The sequence below is a fragment of the Lissotriton helveticus genome, chromosome 2_1 (genome assembly GCF_964261635.1).
Source record: "Lissotriton helveticus chromosome 2_1, aLisHel1.1, whole genome shotgun sequence".
Lineage (NCBI taxonomy): Eukaryota > Metazoa > Chordata > Amphibia > Caudata > Salamandridae > Lissotriton > Lissotriton helveticus.
The window spans coordinates 2133087389-2133105288 of record NC_136059.1 but is presented as its reverse complement, the minus strand read 5'-3'; the positions used below and the strand labels follow the sequence as shown (position 1 = coordinate 2133105288).

The 17900-nt window shown below is 42.3% G+C and overlaps 1 long non-coding RNA gene across 1 annotated transcript in view; it reads right to left on the bottom strand.

Moving 5' to 3' along the window:
• Nucleotides 1–1423: 1423 nt before the first annotated feature.
• The window catches only part of LOC144819080 (uncharacterized), a 119522-nt gene continuing 103045 nt past the window's right edge, over nucleotides 1424–17900 (bottom strand). The window contains exon 3 of the long non-coding RNA XR_013607218.1: nucleotides 1424–1546. This is a non-coding gene — a long non-coding RNA (uncharacterized LOC144819080). The remainder of the gene's footprint in view (nucleotides 1547–17900) is intronic.

Sequence of the window (17900 nt, the reverse complement as noted above, 5' to 3'; positions counted from 1 at the left end):
CACGTATTACACCAGACCACTTCTCCACAAAATAGGAAGAGCTATGCATCAGTTCTGCCTACGTGGTTGCGGGGAGGAGGGGACATTTTTCCACACCATCTGGGACTGTAGGTCCATTTCAACGTACTGGACGGCAGTGATGCGTACGATTTCTCAAACCATAGGCATCTCCCTGCTGCCAGAGCCTCGGCGATGCTTGCTAAATGTGTGGGAACCAAATGACTTAAACCACCGACAGCAGGACTGGGTGTTGTTGGGCATGCTGATGGCAAAACATAATGTCGCCAGATTGTGGGGCTCTGCAGTGTCACCGACACTGCGTCAGTGGTGTAAAGATATGGATGGAGCAATGGTAGCGGAGAAGGCAGTATATATCCATTGTGGCTGCCCAAGCAAATGGGGTAAGATATGGGGTGAGTGGAACACGTATAGGGGGAATATTTGTGAACCACCGAGCACTGCTGGGGACGATGAGGAACTAGACTAAAGGTATCTACTTGGAAGTGTAATTGATGAAGTGCTATGTTCTTAATATCGCGCTTTATACCTGTGATTTCGAATTGAATGTAAGTATGAAGAATCTGCCGTAATGTCTCTATATCTGATGTAATAATCCTATACAGCCTTGTCCTACTTGCTGTCTTGTTTCAAAATAAAAAACAATTAAAAAAAAATCCAAAATTGATACTATTACTGATAAAAATGATACTAAACACTTTAAAGATGCTGAAATTCTACGTTGTTTCACAGACTTTTATCAAACCTTAAACACACCAGAACATTCCTTGACTCTCTTACAACACACTGCAATCACAGCCCTCCCTAATCTACCCTAAGATAAAGCCGCGGGTCCAGACGGATTTTCAGTTGAATTTTACTTACGCTTCACTGCTTTCTGTTACCACACCTACTTTCCTGATTTAAATGCTTTCTCTCTAATAATGAGGCATGCAGTACTTTTTTGGAAGCCTTTTGCTTTTCACTCAGTGGTTCATCTATCACTGAAATTGGCTGGAGATATCGAATACATTTTCAAAAATCTGTTCTATTACTTTTTCTTTTGATATTCAATATATTTTATTTGGGATGCTCTTCTCAAATTTGCCCTGTCAACCACAAAGTAGGTACATTTGTTGACTTTCTCATTGCCCTAGCTTTCCAAAGTATTACCTTCAGCTGGACAGATGCTTATATGGTTACCTTTACTAGATGTTGGAACTTACTTTGTCATCATCACAGACTGGATAGAGCTTATGCTGCCTCCATGCAACAACCTACTGTGATGGATCCACTTTGATCACCTCTTACCACATATTTAAACTGTATGCCTGCTCGATTACAGGACAGAATTACCACATTCTAGATTCCATGAACTACTCTTTTATTTTATTCCGGATTGTAATGCTCTATATTTGCATTCATTATGTGACAACCTTATTATCAACCAGCTACAAGTAAGGGTCCATGACTTTATTACTCTTTCCTCTCTTCTCTTTCTTTATTCTTCTCTCTCTTTTTTCTCTTCTTCTCTTTTCTTTTCTCCATCCTATAAAACTCAAAAATATAAAATGCTAAATTATTAAGGTACTAGATTGCAGATTTTTAGTATTTATCTATAGCTATATAGTTGCATTTTTATTATCATTCTTTACTACATTCTAAATATTGTTTTATTTTCATTCAATATGCTGACTAAATCCATTGATCTGTTTATTATTTACTCTTTGTTGATACTATTCTAATAAAGGTTTTTTAAACTGAAAAAAATAGTGCGCACCATTCTGCTCATTTCAGCAATATATATAGGGTAGGTTTAAATATCACAAAAGGCTATCTATAGGACACCCTTGTGCATGCCTTATAATTGGCTAATTTATAGAAGCAAAGCTGTTCTCTTAAAATTCGATGTAAGATGAGACATTTAACAGGCACATCTCATTAAGATAGATAATAACGAAACACCATTTTCAACAGGGTTCAAGGCTTGGTAATTTGTTACTCTCACTAATGTCTACAACGCCATTACATTTGCTACGTGAAGCAACAGTACAAAAAGAGCATAATATTGTCTTCATGTGGGTGATTTCATAGATATGCCTCTTATTCTGGGCATTCCTAGTTTTTGCCCTAAGCTGTCCCCCCAATGCAGCACTTTCTGCCATTCAAAATTACTACATTTAAACCATTCCTGACAATACTATTCCTGGAATACTGTCAGATGCTGGTTCTGTATATAGTATACGAAAGTAATGTATAGTGTGCACGGAGTCCAGTCGATCCCCAAAGGTTTACAGAGTTGAAAGTAAATGATACCTTAATCTGTATTTGTGGTGTGGGAGAGCAGTAAGGCTTTATCAGAAGGTAGTGTTAAGCATTTAGGGTACACACTCAGGCAAGAAATGATATCAAACACTCAAACACTGATCTCTGACCAATTGTTTGTATAAAAAATATTTGCTTGTTATATTTTATTTTTAAACCAAGCAGGACTTGGTACAGATCAATAGAATTTTACTTTTCCATACAGATTGATCAACAAGCAAGCTGGATGAGAACGGCTTTTGTTACATGTTTGTGCAAAGATTCAATTACAGTTGAAATTACTCTTGGATTACTGTTAATTACTTTTAAGAGTACTTTTTAAATGTATTTTTCTACTCAGTGTGATATGCCTATATATCACACTGGGACATTTCCTAGTTTAAAAGTATGTCTCTATACAAACATCCTCAACATTTTGAAGTTTTTCAGAGAAAAATAGTCAATGCAATCCTACGGGGAAAAATTAGGTTATCGGCTTGCAGGTAAGTGCACGGTATTGAGGGGTGAGTTTCTGGGGTTAGAACAAGGGTTCCCCCAGGGTCAAGGTTGCACTCAAAAAGCACCCTCAGCGGCACTAGGGCGGCGGATGAAGAGTGCTGAGGCCCAATGTTAACCTAAGGGGCTAAGGGGTCCGTTGTTGGCGGCTGCTCACGAGCAGGCCACAAGCAAGAGGACGCAAAGCTCCTAGGGTTAAGCTCAAGGCAAAGGTGGATCCAAGTTAGCATACAAGGCGCACCCACAGCCTCACAGGGGCATCCAGGTGCAGGGTGCTAGATCGAAGTTGTGTGCCCTGTTTGTTTCAACTGGGAAGTTCCAGTCAGAACAAACACTGCAGGATCGGACATTAAGACTTTCTGGAGGCAACCACAGGTTGGAGAAGTAAGTTGGAATGCAGGCGGATGCTTCAACACCATCGGGTGTGCCACCCAAGGCTTTGGGGCATCGGGTGCAGGGGTGTCTTTAGGCATCAGGTTTTCCTTAACACTTCCGGTCGGTGTCAGGGACCCTACAAATAGAGGCTGAAAGGGTTGTTGGGAGGCTTGAGGTAGGTCAGGTATCACCAGATCCCAAGTTAGCATTGCCAGGTAGACCTTCTCATGGTGTTGGGCCATTCAAACTCGGGCCGTGGGCATCGGGTGCAGAGTGGTGCAGACTCAGGGATTTGTCCGGGCCAGAGTCTAGTTCTTGAGCAAGTCCGGTGCTCACAGGAGACAAAGTCTTCGTATGGAAGGCAGGGCATGTCCTTCGGGTTCTAGGGGGCTGCTGGCATCAGGACATGCCGGGATTCCGCTGGAGCAGGTTAAGGCCAGGACAGGCCGGTAGAGCTGTGGCCAAGTCAGTTGATGTCCCCCTCTCCTTCCTTCTGCATGGCTCTTCCTTCCTTCCTATTCTTCTTTCTTGTCCCCAATATGGTGAGGACTGAGAGTTGTGCTTCACCTTGCCTCCCCCACCTAAGGGGTGGGATAGGCAAGGTTGGGCATACCACTCCTCCTATTATATTTTTCTCGCCAATTCTCCCTCCCAAAGTAGGGGTTAGAACTGGTGGGGGCTAGGTGCTGGGAGCTGCAAATGGATGGGTCATTTCACAATAGGGGCAAGCCTTTGAAGCTTTCTCTTTGTGGAACCTGCCCATTCTGGGGAGGAGGCTTGGCACCTCTACACAGGATGCCCTTTGTTTCAGGACCCAGGGAGCAGGAGGGTCTCAACCTCGGTGTCCAGGAACATGTATGGGGTGGCAGGTGGCAAGCAGCCAACCAACCAGGACACTAGAGTTAGGTCATTCTTCAGGGGGCATTTCTAAGATGCCCTCTGAGTGCATTGTATAATAAATCCCACACAGGTATCAGTGTGGGTTTACTCTGATGAGAAGTTTGAAACCAAACTTTGTAGATATCATTGAAGCCATTATGGTGCTGTGGAGTTCGTAATGACAAACTCCCAGACGATAGACTTAGACAATAAGGGGTACAGAGCTAATATAACTGTTCCGTTTTGTTATGGTATACTGTGGATGGGGGTAAAATACTACTTGGTCTATAAACAAATTTCCCCTTGGACCTCTTATTAATTGTGTATTTTGTGCTAATACAACTGTTCCCTCACCAGTAGTATAGTGCACTCAGCTAGAGGCGTGGCTTACCTATGCCATTGTAAAACCAAAGGGAATGATGGACGGAGTGTTGAACAATTGAAGCACTCACCCCCAATCAGCTTATCTGGGTTTAATCCATCATCCTTCTTTAGCTCACTCCGCCACCCCAATACAGACATGGCCATATGCAAATCAGTCTGACCCTGTGCCTCATGGGAACAGTCCAGCCCGAACTTCCAAGCCATACCTTCCCTGGACAGGAAACAAGCATCCTGGGACCGGTGTCTGGCTCATCAGCCGTCATCAGCCAGGCTAGCTTGAATACAGTGGCGAAGTGAGCAAGGGACCCACGTCAGGGCATACCCTGCCAACTTAGGGCGAACAAAGCAAAATCAAAGAGGATGATGGACAGAGTGTTGAACAATGAAAGCACTCACCCCAAGTCAACTGATCTGGGTTTACTCTATCATCATTCTTTAGCTCACTCCGCCACCCCAGTCCAGACATGGCCATATCCAAATCAGTCTGACCCTGTGCCTCATGGGAACAGTTATAGGCAGTGGAGTGTAGGCATGGCACACAAGGATATGTGTTATGTTGACTTTTTACTTATCTCTGCACCAGAACACACAGTCTGCCATGGCAGTGTGTGTGTGCTAAAGTACAGGGCCTCTAAGGGTAGCACACTACATGTTGCAGTCCTTAAAGTCCTTCGCTGATCACAGTGCCATTGGTAACCATGGTACCTTTTACAAGGGACTTACACGTGGCCAGAGAGTTGCCAATGGGGTTTTGCAACAGTACAGTTTTAGGGAAAGAACATAGGCCCTGGGTTGACAACCCCCCCCCCCTCCAAATGAAGGAGGATGAAACTATCCTTTCCCTAGAGATTTTTCATTGTCTAAGTGGAAGAACCTGGAAAGTCCATCTGCATTGGCACGGGCAGTCCCAGATTTATGTTCCACTGTAAAGTCCATTCCCTGTAGAGAGATGGGCCACCACAAAATTTAGGATCTTCACCTTTCACTTGCATCTGCAATTTGAGAGGTCGGTGGTCAGTTTGAACTGTGAAGTGAGTACCAAACAAGTATAGTCTTAACTTTTTCAGGGACTGAATCTAGACACCCCCACCGTGTATGTTAGCCTGTATACCAGCAAGCTCACATTGCCACTAGAAACCCCTCTTACCAAGGAGAGAATAGATCTTGCAAAGTATAGAACATGACAACCCTGATCCTTTAGGATTGTGGAAACAGTTCTATACTTTTCATCAGTCATTCATGCTCAATATGTTTCAGAGAGATACACAGAATACACAGTGGGGACGTTTTCCAATAAGCATTTATTGAACCAGCGTCATGGTGTGCCGAAACAACCATTAGACAGAAACAGATATAAATTATTAGAAGCACCAACGGAGTAAAAGGATGGTAGATTTCTACAATCATGTTAATACAATAAATACAGGCAAGTATCTAAAATAATGACAGTAGTAAATGCATACTCCTACGATGCAACCCTAGCTAGAAGTACATTTGTGTACCTAGCATGTATGTAAGTCTAAAGCCAAGAATCCCTCTAGGATAAAGTCAACCCCATTACCTGAAGTGAGAGACTGTGGGACCCCATCTTAGACTCGAAATGGACACCCCGCAAGGGATGTCAGACCACAGCGAGCTGGAGTGTCTGGGTGCAGGAACCTCAGCGTCCACACAAAACCTAATTTCTCTCTTTCAACCCTGTGGATGAGGTTTTGGGACTAAGCCCACTAGGCTGGTCCAGGGAATCTCAAAGGGTTCAATAACCCCTAACTTCAGCATCTTGCTGACTTCAGTTGTGATGCTCTCCTTAACTTGATCAGACTGCTGGTAGATGTTGTTTTTGACAGGTACACTGTCCCTAGTGTCCATATCATGCAATGGAGCTAAGGTTTTATGCCCAATAGGAACAATTTGTCCTACAATATTGATAAACCTACAGCCCATACATAGGATATGCCTACTCAGCTGTGACGGATAGTTCCCTTCCTACTCCAGACGTCTCTGGGGAAAAGTGAATAGGGGTCCCTGAGAACAGCACGAGTGAACTACTCAGATTTTACAGTTAAATAAGTACCAAACCAACGTTGGCGGCACCATATCGTGCAGTTCTTATAAACCTGTATAGGATCAGCACATTTAAACAACATACACTGTAGGATTAGTGTCCAGACTGATTCTAGACACCCCCACCAGGTGTTTTAGCCTGTATATAAGCTAGATCACGGTGGCACTAGAAACCCCTCTTACCAATGACAGAATAGTTCTTGTCAACTATCGAACATGACAACCCTGATCACTCAGGATCGTGGAAACAGTGCTACATGTTTTGCTCAGTCACTCGTGCTCACTTTGTCTCAGAAAGAAACACAGAATACACAGTGGGGACGTTTTCCAATAAGCATTTATTGAACCAGCGCCATTCTAGTATAAAATAGGTGTGCTGAAAAAACTATTAAACAGAAACAGATATAAATGATTAGAAGCACAAACAGATTAAAAGAATGGTAGATTTCTACCATCATGCTAAAACAAAGACTAAAGGCAAGTACATAAAATATATGACAGTAATACATGCCTTCTCCTATGATGCGACCCTAGCTAGATGTACATTTGTGTACCTAACATGAATGTAGGTGTAAAGCCAAGAATCCCTCTAGTGTAAAGTCAACCCGATTACCTGAAGTGAGAGACTGTGGGACCCCATCTTAGTCTCGAAATGGACACCCCGCAAGGGATGTCAGACCACTGCAAGTTGGAGTGTTTGCGTGCAGGAACCTCAGCGTTCACACAAAACCTCATTTCTCTCTTTCCACCCTGTGGATGAGGTTTTGGTTCTAAGACCACTTGGCTGGCCCAGGGATTCTCAGATGGTTCAATAACCCCTAACTTCAGCATCTGGCTGACTTCAGTGTAGGAACCTCAGCGTCTCGCGCCAGTGTGTCAGCATGGAAGTCCTTTTCTCCTCTGCCTACCCCAGCAAGATATGGTGTTTATATACCCAAAGTGTTACCCAAAGTGTTACCCTCAGGGGTTCTACCTTGCTGTGTCATGTCAGACTTAGGATGACGGAAAGAATGACCCTTACACATAGTTATTTTGCAGGAGATGGTTGTCCTGTTGAATTTCCAAAAATCCTCATACATTATGGATGAGGCAAGTTTTCAGGGAAAAGCCTAGATCTTGTAAGCAGAACCAAAACTAGGTAAAAGGTCTGCCCCAAGAACCGTTATGTAGTGTAATGGTAGAGGAGAATATAGGTGAAAGGTTAGGTGACAACCTGAGCCTATATTGGGGTACCTATATGAAACAAAACACCCACTCCTCATCCGACTGGACAACATACTAAAAAGTTCCAACATATTTGTAGGCGTTTCATTTACAAAATCCATAAAAATGTAAAAATTCTTTAAAAATGCTAAGAAAATAGTTTAAGCGATAGAACTCTTTACTAGAATATGTTCGTATATATTGTTTGAACAGTTATGAGCGACTGAAAAACATGCAGTTCAGCGAAAGTGTCTAGTGTTTAAATTCCAAATTTGGTTGTTTCTGAACAAGCCAAATGTTTCCTAGCACACGGCGAGCCAAATGTTTATGTGTCCTGGCTAGGAGGCGCAACATCTCTGTTGCCTGCAATCACAGATGACGGTCCCTGCAACACCTCGCAGATCAGGTCAATCCAGCACAGATGTTCCTCCGTATTCTCCACAGCCACTGCTGGAGATGCCTGTGTGACAACCAAGGCCTGAGTACTTGTTGAGGAGCCAATATCTGTTCCAACAGGAGCTGAAGCATCCTGTGGTGGCTCCATGAATGCAGACCTCAACATTGGTAAGCAGCAGCGCGAACTACCAGAAACGCCAGCATTTTCATTAACTGCCATTGTTTTTAACTGTTAGCACTTTTAAAACGTTTAATTTCACACTGCCAAAATACTCTAATTTGAGTGCGCATTGTTGCTTTAAACTATCAATAGCCTCACACACTAGTTGCTGTAAACTATCAACAGCCCCACACATTAATTGTGCCAAACCTAAAAATTATAAAATGTTCCTGCTAAACTGCAGGTCGCTACCTAAGCATGCGGCAGTGATCTTCATCCTTTTGGAGGAAGAAGGGCCAGAGGTTCTGTTCTTGACGGAAACTTTGCACAACTCTGGTTCTGACCCTGTCCATGTCCAGGCACTTCCTCTCGGCTATTCAATCCAGAGGCTCGAACGGCTCACAGGGAAAGGGGGTGGGATAGCTATTATCTATAAAAGCTATTTAACCTGTCGCATGTCAGGAAGCTCAATATCAGATTGTGAGAATGATGCCTTCCCCTTAGTATTCTCTCCCTTGCTCACCTTTTTGGATATTTTAATATACCACCCCCTGGTCCTTCGGCACAATTCTGCAATTCTCTGCCTGACTTGGCAGCCAACTTTGCTAGTACCTGGGCCAATTTTACTTTATTGGGAGATTTCATTCTCCACTTTGATGATCCTTTACAGATGGCTGCAACAGAGATCACAAAGGACCTTGCGGCCTATTAGTTCCAATAAACAGTTACCAATCCTACCCATATAAAAGGGCACCTATTAGAACCCATCTTCTCCAACTTGGAGGATTTAGTGGGAGGGAAAGCCACCCATGACCGTGGTCTGATCACTTTCTTATTCCACTCTTTTGGTCCCCTTCACCTATAGTGACTCACACGATACCAATCTGTACAAGCTAACGTCCCTGGCCCAAACTGTTGATAGAACAATGGACCCTAGAGCTAGAGAAAACGAAGCCAGTGCCAACCACTGACGCTGTCATTGCCAATGAAAATTTTGATAAATGGATTCAAGATTCCCTATATCTGCTTTTTCACGAAAAACTGATTCAAACTAAAATAGGAAATAATAGAATGGCATGGTTCTCTCCTAAACTTCGGGTCTTAAAACAGACTTTTAAGAAGTTCGAGAGAACCTGGAGGAAGGGCTTCTCCAGCTACAAGAAGTCGAAATACAGAGAGGCAATCAAACTATACAAAGTGGAAATTAAATTAGCCCAGGCAGCTTACTACGAAGACAAAATCTTAATAGCGGCTAATTCCACCTGTGAGATCTTTCGTATTGCCAAAACACTCCTTAGAGTTCCTCCTCCTCCAGTAACCCCCGATACCTCAGGTTCACGCAGTAACGATTTAGATGAGTTCTTCCTCAACAAAATTAAAACCATCTTTACCTCCTTTCCTCTGACCAAGGGCTGTACACACAACTTAAATACTTACAGTAACCAACCTCTCTTGGAGACGATTCCCCTGATGGATAGGTCAGCACTCAATAGCATCCTGTCTCAGGTAAAAAGTGGCTCGATAAAGACCCTCTAAAGATACTAAGACAGGTGGCGGGAGTTGTCTCCACTGTCATTTTAGAGTTGTTTAATGCTTCGTTTTCCTCTGGAGCGGTCCCTCCTCCAAGGAAGGAAGCAATGGTGAAGGCACTTCTTTAAAAAGCTAGCCTTGATCCAATTGCCCTGGGAAATTACTGTCCCATATCACTTCTCCCCGGGATCAATAAAATTGCTGAAAAACACATCAACTCAGTGTTGTCTACCTTCTTAGAGACACGCAAACTCCTCCACCTGTCTCAGATGGGTTTTCGACCTCGCCAAGGAACTGAACCGGCCCTGCTCTCAGTCGGGGAAGAGTAAATAAAAAAATTGTGGACTCTGTAGGCACAGCTGTGGTCATTCTTATTTACCTCAGCGCAGCTTTCGACACGATTAACCACCATATCCTGGTCCATAGACTCAGAAAATTGGGAGTAACCGGAGTCACTCTGGCATGGCTACAATCCTTCCTGAGTAATAGATCCCGTCAGGTCTTTGAGGTTAAGGTGATCTCTAAACAGATGCCCCTATGTTGTGGAGTTCCTCATGGGTCATCCTTGAGCCCCACCTTGTTTAATGCAGATATGAGCTCATAGGGGAGTCGGTGTTACCTTTTGGAGTACACATAGTGACCTACGCAGAAGGCACGCAACTTGTGGTGGGGCTTAATCAAGCTGATAATTCCCCTTCTAGCCTTCGCCCTTGCCTGGAAGAAATTGCTAAATGAATGATTGACTCCTTCCTGAAATTGAACGGGGAAAAAAGCGAGATGATGATCTTAGGAAATTGGTGTCCCCTTGATCTTATTACAATATGGCCAACCACTCTGGGCCCTGTCCATTTCCCCAAGACTCAGTTAATAAGTCTGGGCATCTGACTAGACCAAGACTTCACTTTTAAGACACAGGCACGTAATATGGCGGCCACATGCTATGGCATCCTGAAAATGCTTCGAAAAGTCCTCTCTCTTCTCCCTTCCCAGGCAAGAAAAATCATGGTTCAAGCACCTATGCTGTCACGGCTAGATTAAGGGAATGCCCTTTATTTGGGTGCTCCAACTGCAACCTACTCCAAACTCCAGATTATACAAAATTGGACAGCCAGAATTCTTCTGGATACTCCTAAACATCAATCAGCAAAACCTGCTTTGAACTTTCTCCACTGGTTTCCCATTAGGGAGAGAGTTAACTTCAAGGCACTGTGCATTGTCCACAAGTCATTAGCCGGAAAGGGCCCGGATATTAACCCCACCATCACCCAGCCCTATCGGGCTAACAGACGTCTTCGCTCAGATGACATGAACTTGGTTATTGTCCCCAGGATTAAGAATGCCAGAAGTGGGGGCCGGCAATTCTCATACAATGCTGCCAGGCTTTGGAACTCCCTTCCACTTCATCTATGAAAGGAACCTAATTAAGTATGGGCCAAAAATCCGCTACGATCGCAAAATTTGCGGATTTTCTGCAATTTCGCGATCTGCAAATCTTGCGAAATTGCCGAAAATACGCAAATTCACGAGCGGCGGATTTTTTGGGGGGGAAGACAACTCTTCTGGCACTATACATTTACCCAACGAGGTTGCACCTACTGATTAGCCAGTAGAAAGTACTCCAGTTGAGTAGAGGTATCAAAACGATGGCGTCTTCTTGGATAAATATGAAGGGCAGGGTTCATTCTGGCACGATGCTCCTGTAACAAGTTTTTCTCTGACCCTGACCTGACCCTAAACAGGTCAGGCAAGGTCAGAGAGATGGCGCCGGCAAGCTGCTAGAAGTTGCTTACTTGCAAGTTGCAACTATTCTCTGACCCTGTACTGACCCTAAACAGGTCAGCCAGGGTCAGAGAATAGTTACAAGTTGCAAAAGCACGTCCCCGAGTTGAAGGTCAAATTCAGTTTTGCATTCATCAGCCCAAAAACAATTGTGAGCTTTGTCGAGACTGGGCAGGTATGCTTTCTCCCCAAATCTACCGTCGAAAATTAGCTGTGATGCTGAATAGAGGCCTGTGCATCCTTGACTTTCACGAGCGCAATCCCTGTGCAGTTCCGGTGTCAGTCTCTGACCTTACACACAAGAGGCATGTGAACTCGCATACAAGTATGCAAGTTCACATGCCTCTTGTGTGTTAAAAAGGTCAAAGACCGATCAGAGCAGCAGTTGAGGAAAAAGAAGCTCCTGGACACCGGAACTGCACAGGGATTGCGCTCGTGAAAGTGAAGGATGCAAAGTGCATCCTTCACTTTCACAAGCGCAATCCCTGTGCAGTGCCTGTGTCCAGGAGCTTATTTCTCCTCGTCTGCTGCTCTGATTGGTCTCTGACCTTTTTAACACACAAGAGGCAGCATAGAAGAAGCCCACCCGTTTCGCCCCGTCCACACACTAGCAGTGTGCACCGTCTTCCTGCCATTTACCCACTATGATGGACAGCTCACTCCAGGGACCCCGGCGCCCTTCGGCGCGATGGCATAGTAACACACACATGATCACTGGAGACAATAACGGCACTTTACGCTGCTGTGGTGTCGGAAAAGCACTAAAGCAGCACTATACATTTAAAAATGCGCAAATTTGCGGATTCTGAACCTAATCATTTTGCCTCCCGCAAATTGTTAAAGACCTATCTATTCCCTGGGTATTCGCTTTCATGGAATAGACATGATTAAACCTGACCCTAGAGGAGGAGACAATACATTGGCATTACGCAAACTTGAATCTAAGTGGCTTATCAAGCTGCATGCAGTAGATCAGGGACTTAATACTGACAGGGAACTACATGTTTTTCTTAAAGAATAATAGTATTATGCCTGTTACGTTATATCACTGTCTGGTCCATTGATCTTTTAGAATATGGTGACTGTATATGTATTTCCAACTTCAAGACACCATACCAGTCACTAGATAGCATAGCGCCCCGTTCTAGTGCATGCTTAATATTACGTGATGCGAAATGGTTGTAAACAAAACTTATTATACTTCTGGATGGGTTTTATGATCTTTACATTAATACATATTAATCTATATATATATGTATATTAGTTTGTTCATGTATTTGGATGCGACTTTTCCTGATTACCATTTCTCTATGTCCTTGAAGAGATTTTCTTATATTGAGTGTTTAGTGGGCGTCCATAGCGCTAGGTACACATATATTTTATCGAGTTACAATTCATGCTCAAATACCACTTTGTGAATCCATTATACATGTTAGAGTACTGATGGGTTATATAGGCACTCCGATTCCATTACAGTATTTATCAGAATGATATTTGATGTTCTTGATATGAGGATTGAACAATTATGTACTTTTTTGTTCTCATTCCCATTAGTGGTCAATCACTAATATTTTTTCAATTCTAAAATATTTTTCATTATTATCACTTGGTATTTCGGCATATCGTTCAATACTATTACATTTTATATTCTACAGTACACTCTTGATCATATTACCCTGCTTTACGGACTTATTTTACCATTACAATATGGCCGCCACGTTCATATGGTATCACTCGTGGTTGTGGAGGCGATTTTGTACGCACCGGATTTCCGGGTACTAAGTCACTCCCTCCCTCCTCTTTAAATACTAACGCGGCAAAACGGCTCTGGTAGCTGGTAGCAGTGGAGGTTTTCGCACTAACGACGCTATTAATGAGGTAAGATCGGTTACTGATTCCCCGATCAGAACAGACAAGGGGGAGCGATCATACCGTATGAGGACCTGTTTGTACTTACAGGGGTCCCCATATAAAGCGTCCATTCAGAGTTATCTGTACGATAGAGTGACCTTTCTTATACTGTTTCGGCTCCATATATTTATGGTATATACAGTACCTACCATAGTTCTTTTTGTTTTTTGACGTTTTGTTACTATGTTTGTCAATTACATTGTCCTGCTTACTATAGCGTGTCCAATACATAATTCGTGACCTCGCTTATTTTTTCACAGTGACTTATCATGGTCCTCTACAATTTTCTATATTAATGAATTCAACCTTCACGTGGCAACACTTCTTTATTTACTAAGTGAGTTTGTATGGCATTTATTTGTCCTTATTTCTGATATTTAAAGCGATATTGGTAATATTCTCAAAATAGTCAGTTCTCGTTTCTCATGTTAGCAATCTAGTATGGTATATGGTCGATCTTAGTTTGTACTCTTTGTCTTAAAGGAGTTCCTTTCTCATTCAGTACTGTTTAAATGTGTTATTGGATAAATTCATCGTTGTATATATTCTGGCATTTATTTCATCACTTTTCACAACCACCTGGATGTGTGTTTTTATATTGTTTTCTTTGATTTCTCATTGTACATATTCCTAGGAACAATCCGTGAACGTCTGATACGATATTGAACCGCATATTCTATTCCTGAAATATTTCGGTTTGTGTGACCAGGATTCGAAATATTGCTTCTTACTTGATTATTCTAATTTGGTATGTACCTTAATGCCATAGGCAAAATTGCACGTATTTTGTTTGGTAATATGGTCCTTTGTTAGATATTTATTTGTTTTTGTTCTTTCAGGACTTATTTCTATTTGCACACATCTAGATTGCATTGCAATCCGACAATTTGATACCGGACTTGGGTTAATAACATCCCCCCAAAATCACCTTTAGGTATGTCCTATTTTATTTGGGTATTGGACCTGTAATTACTTAACAGGAGTACATTATGCCTGAATTCATCAGGCCCCCTGACCCTTATAGCGGTGGCGACTTGGGCAGGACCACTAAGATGTCCTGGTGCTTTGGTATAAGAATTAGCCTATTTCGAGCAATGTTCTTTACTTGTAGGGGAGTATTATGTATGAGATTATAATGTGTTCTTTTTCCCTACTGTTTTTTACTCCTTTGATTGACTAGGATTGCTGAGATCACTGTAAATATATTATGTACATGCTTGTTTCTTTTGTGGTTTTTCTATTAATTGATTTTGAATTCTTGTCACTTGTGTATGTTGTTCTTATATTATGTTAGTCACTAGCTATTGTGTTTGAAATTTTATTACACACTGCACGAATTTTTAATGTAGCTTTTTATACTTCCAGCCTTGAAAAAGTCTCATGTTGAGACGAAACACGTGTCGGCGGTGTGAGCTGGAACAATTTTTAACGTTTATGAAATAAAGAATTTGGAGAACAACATCCTGTTTTGGATCTGTACTTTTGTGTCTTGCTCTTTGAAAATGAACATTTTACTTTGAAATAACTTTGACATCATTATTTAAAGATTAATGTGGACTATTGCTCTCAGAATTTGTTAAATATAATGACCTACGTTTGAAATACGTGACATTTGGAGAGTGCCTGATTAACCTGTTCCTTCTTAGACTATTCCCTTAGTCTGTCTAGTTTCTCTATTATCTGCTGCTACCAGCGCCGGGATGCCTCCGGGTAGCCATGCGCTTAATAAATGTAGATTTCAGTTCATTTCATTTGATTGGAATTCGCTGAGGGCACAGCATAACATGGGGCGTTAATGGGTCCAGTAAAGCATCAATGTCTGGTGGCACAACTGATGGGAGTGGTAGACAGAAATCCAACACGCATTCTTAACCGCAGGACAGGCATCGACTGGTCTAAATGATAGGAACCAAGGTTCTATTAGTTCGTGAAAGCGAGGTGCTCCAAGAGCGCAGTAACATGACAATCAAGATACCTGCAGGATCAGCGGAAACCTTCCAAAAATGCGTCCAAACACGGAGTGTATGAAGTTGAGAATAACTCTGAAGACTGTTTCAAAGGTGCTTAACAGTCCAGAACCTATAGTCTTAAATAGGTGTACTATACCCATCGTATCAGACATGTTAAAGATATGATGTATCATTTCTGTGAAATGGAAAGGGCAGTTTGTTCATACTAGTGCTAGTATCTCAGCTGAGGACATTGTAACCTGAAGATTATAAGTCTCTCGGGTGGAGGTTAAGGGCATGGTTTTCTGTAAAAGCATGGCCTTCATTCAATTCAGAGTATCAACGCGTATAAAAGAAACTTCAACGAAGGCCTTAGCGGCGCCTCCTTGGCTGTATGAGTTGGTGGATACAATACCAACTCATACAGCAAGTGACCCTGGAGCTTACAGTGACAAGATATGCGAAGCCCGGGAGCATCCCACAACAACCTTGATCATTCAGCATCAAGTAACTCTCATTCGAAAGTAACTTGAACACCACAGCAGCTAGGGACCCTTTCAAGTGACAGGATAAGTTAGCAACTGAACAATTACAGGCCCGGGGAAGCATGATATCCTGGTATATGAGAGATCCACTTAAAGATTTCTTGCAGTCTGTACCGCTTAGAAACACTTGCATGTCCCCATTCCTGCATTTAAATCTGCATGGCAATGGCAATTCCCAAGATTCCTTGATGAAGTTCCTACCCATCGCTTCCTATCTGCCTGCCTGCTGTTGTTCTAGGCAATACTGAAACTGGAAAGTTGTGACTGGTAATGTTACATGGCCATGGATTAACCACAGTGAAAGATAATTTGTCCAATTTTTCAATACGCAGATTGGTATATTTTGCTCCCCTTTGTGCCATCGTTATCTGCTTATCAGTCAGATTGTATTGAGAAATATAGGGACATAATGTTGATAATTCGCCAAAGCACATAGCCAGCGTGCAATTATTGCAGCGGCCAGCTTAATAACATAATAGAATGTAGTTGAGATTGTCTGTATTGTAGTATACACAAGTCCTGTTCTAGTATATTTAGAGCAGAAGATACAATGTTGCACAGTGAATAAATCCTGGATGTTAATGTAGTCATACCATTATCGACTACAGCTTATGCTTTCTCTAGGTTAATCCTATTGATTTCACTGAGTCTCTCTGTGGCTTCTTGTTGAGAGGTCTTCCAGATTTCATTATAAACAGCGTATAAGAAACATTTCTGACGGGGTTTTCGGGGACCTAGTAAAAAATCCCTAAGATCCACCTCATCCGAGAAAAAGGATACGTGCTGTTTCACCTGTGACAGTGTCGAGGTTTTTAGCCAATCAAGGCACAACTTCCCAACACAGTATGATGTCACCAACCCCGGATTTTCTCTTTGTGCATAGAGTTGGTCCTGCCTAAGGATACTAAACCCTTCGCTAGTACCCTTGAATCTGATTGACATCTGTTTGTGTCTGTGGGCCAAACTAACCATTCCTTCCAATTGGGGCCTGAAGAATTGTACTGCATGATGTCATCTATTCTATCCCCTCCACGTGATGTAAAATTGATGTGTGAAGGTGTGGGGATCCACAGTGTGATCAAATCCTTGTCCTTGGCTAGTCCAAGACAGGAAGTCTGTTGCACAGTGTCATTCAGAAACATTATCTGCTGTGGAATGAGGCACACTCTAAATAGTGCCTCTGTTCCCTTGACCTGCCATTCTTATGACTGATTTTATGTTGATAGTGTCCTTCCATAAGTCGAAACCCTGTTCAGACAGTTGGGCAATGAAGGATGCAGAATAAGTCTGTTTGGTGATAGTTAGCATATTTGTCTGTGCAGTTGTAGGTGCAACCTTATAGTAATTAGAGGTTGGGTCAGAAGTGTTAAACTCTGAAAAATAAGAACATTTCTGTGCAAACATATTCAAACTACCTTTTGATGGTGTTGGGCAATGTTCCCATTGGTTATGTGGAAACATTACATGGGATACTGGATTTGTGTAAGAAGTGATGACCATAATGATGGTAACAGTACATAGTGTTATAGTCTGATGTGTCTTCTAACGCTTCAATGCTTAAAAATGAAGCGGATTGCTCTAAATCAGACAACATACTATTTACAGTATCAAAATCACAATTGTCAGAAAAAGTACTCGAGCTAATGATAGCATTTAGAGAAATTTTAAATAAATGTGGTATTTTCAAATGCTCAGTGGGACCAAATACATCTTAATCAACCTTGTCCCAAACTATACCATCAAGAATTGGAACTGCTGTAATGTTACGAAGGACAGGTCTCTTTGTTCACGATGAGAAGATGTATGAGATTTTCAGGACCAAGTTTGCATTTGATACTGCAGAGTGTTCTGGGAGATAGTTTCCATTCATGAGTAAGCAAAAGACAGTCACTAGGCCAATCCAGAACA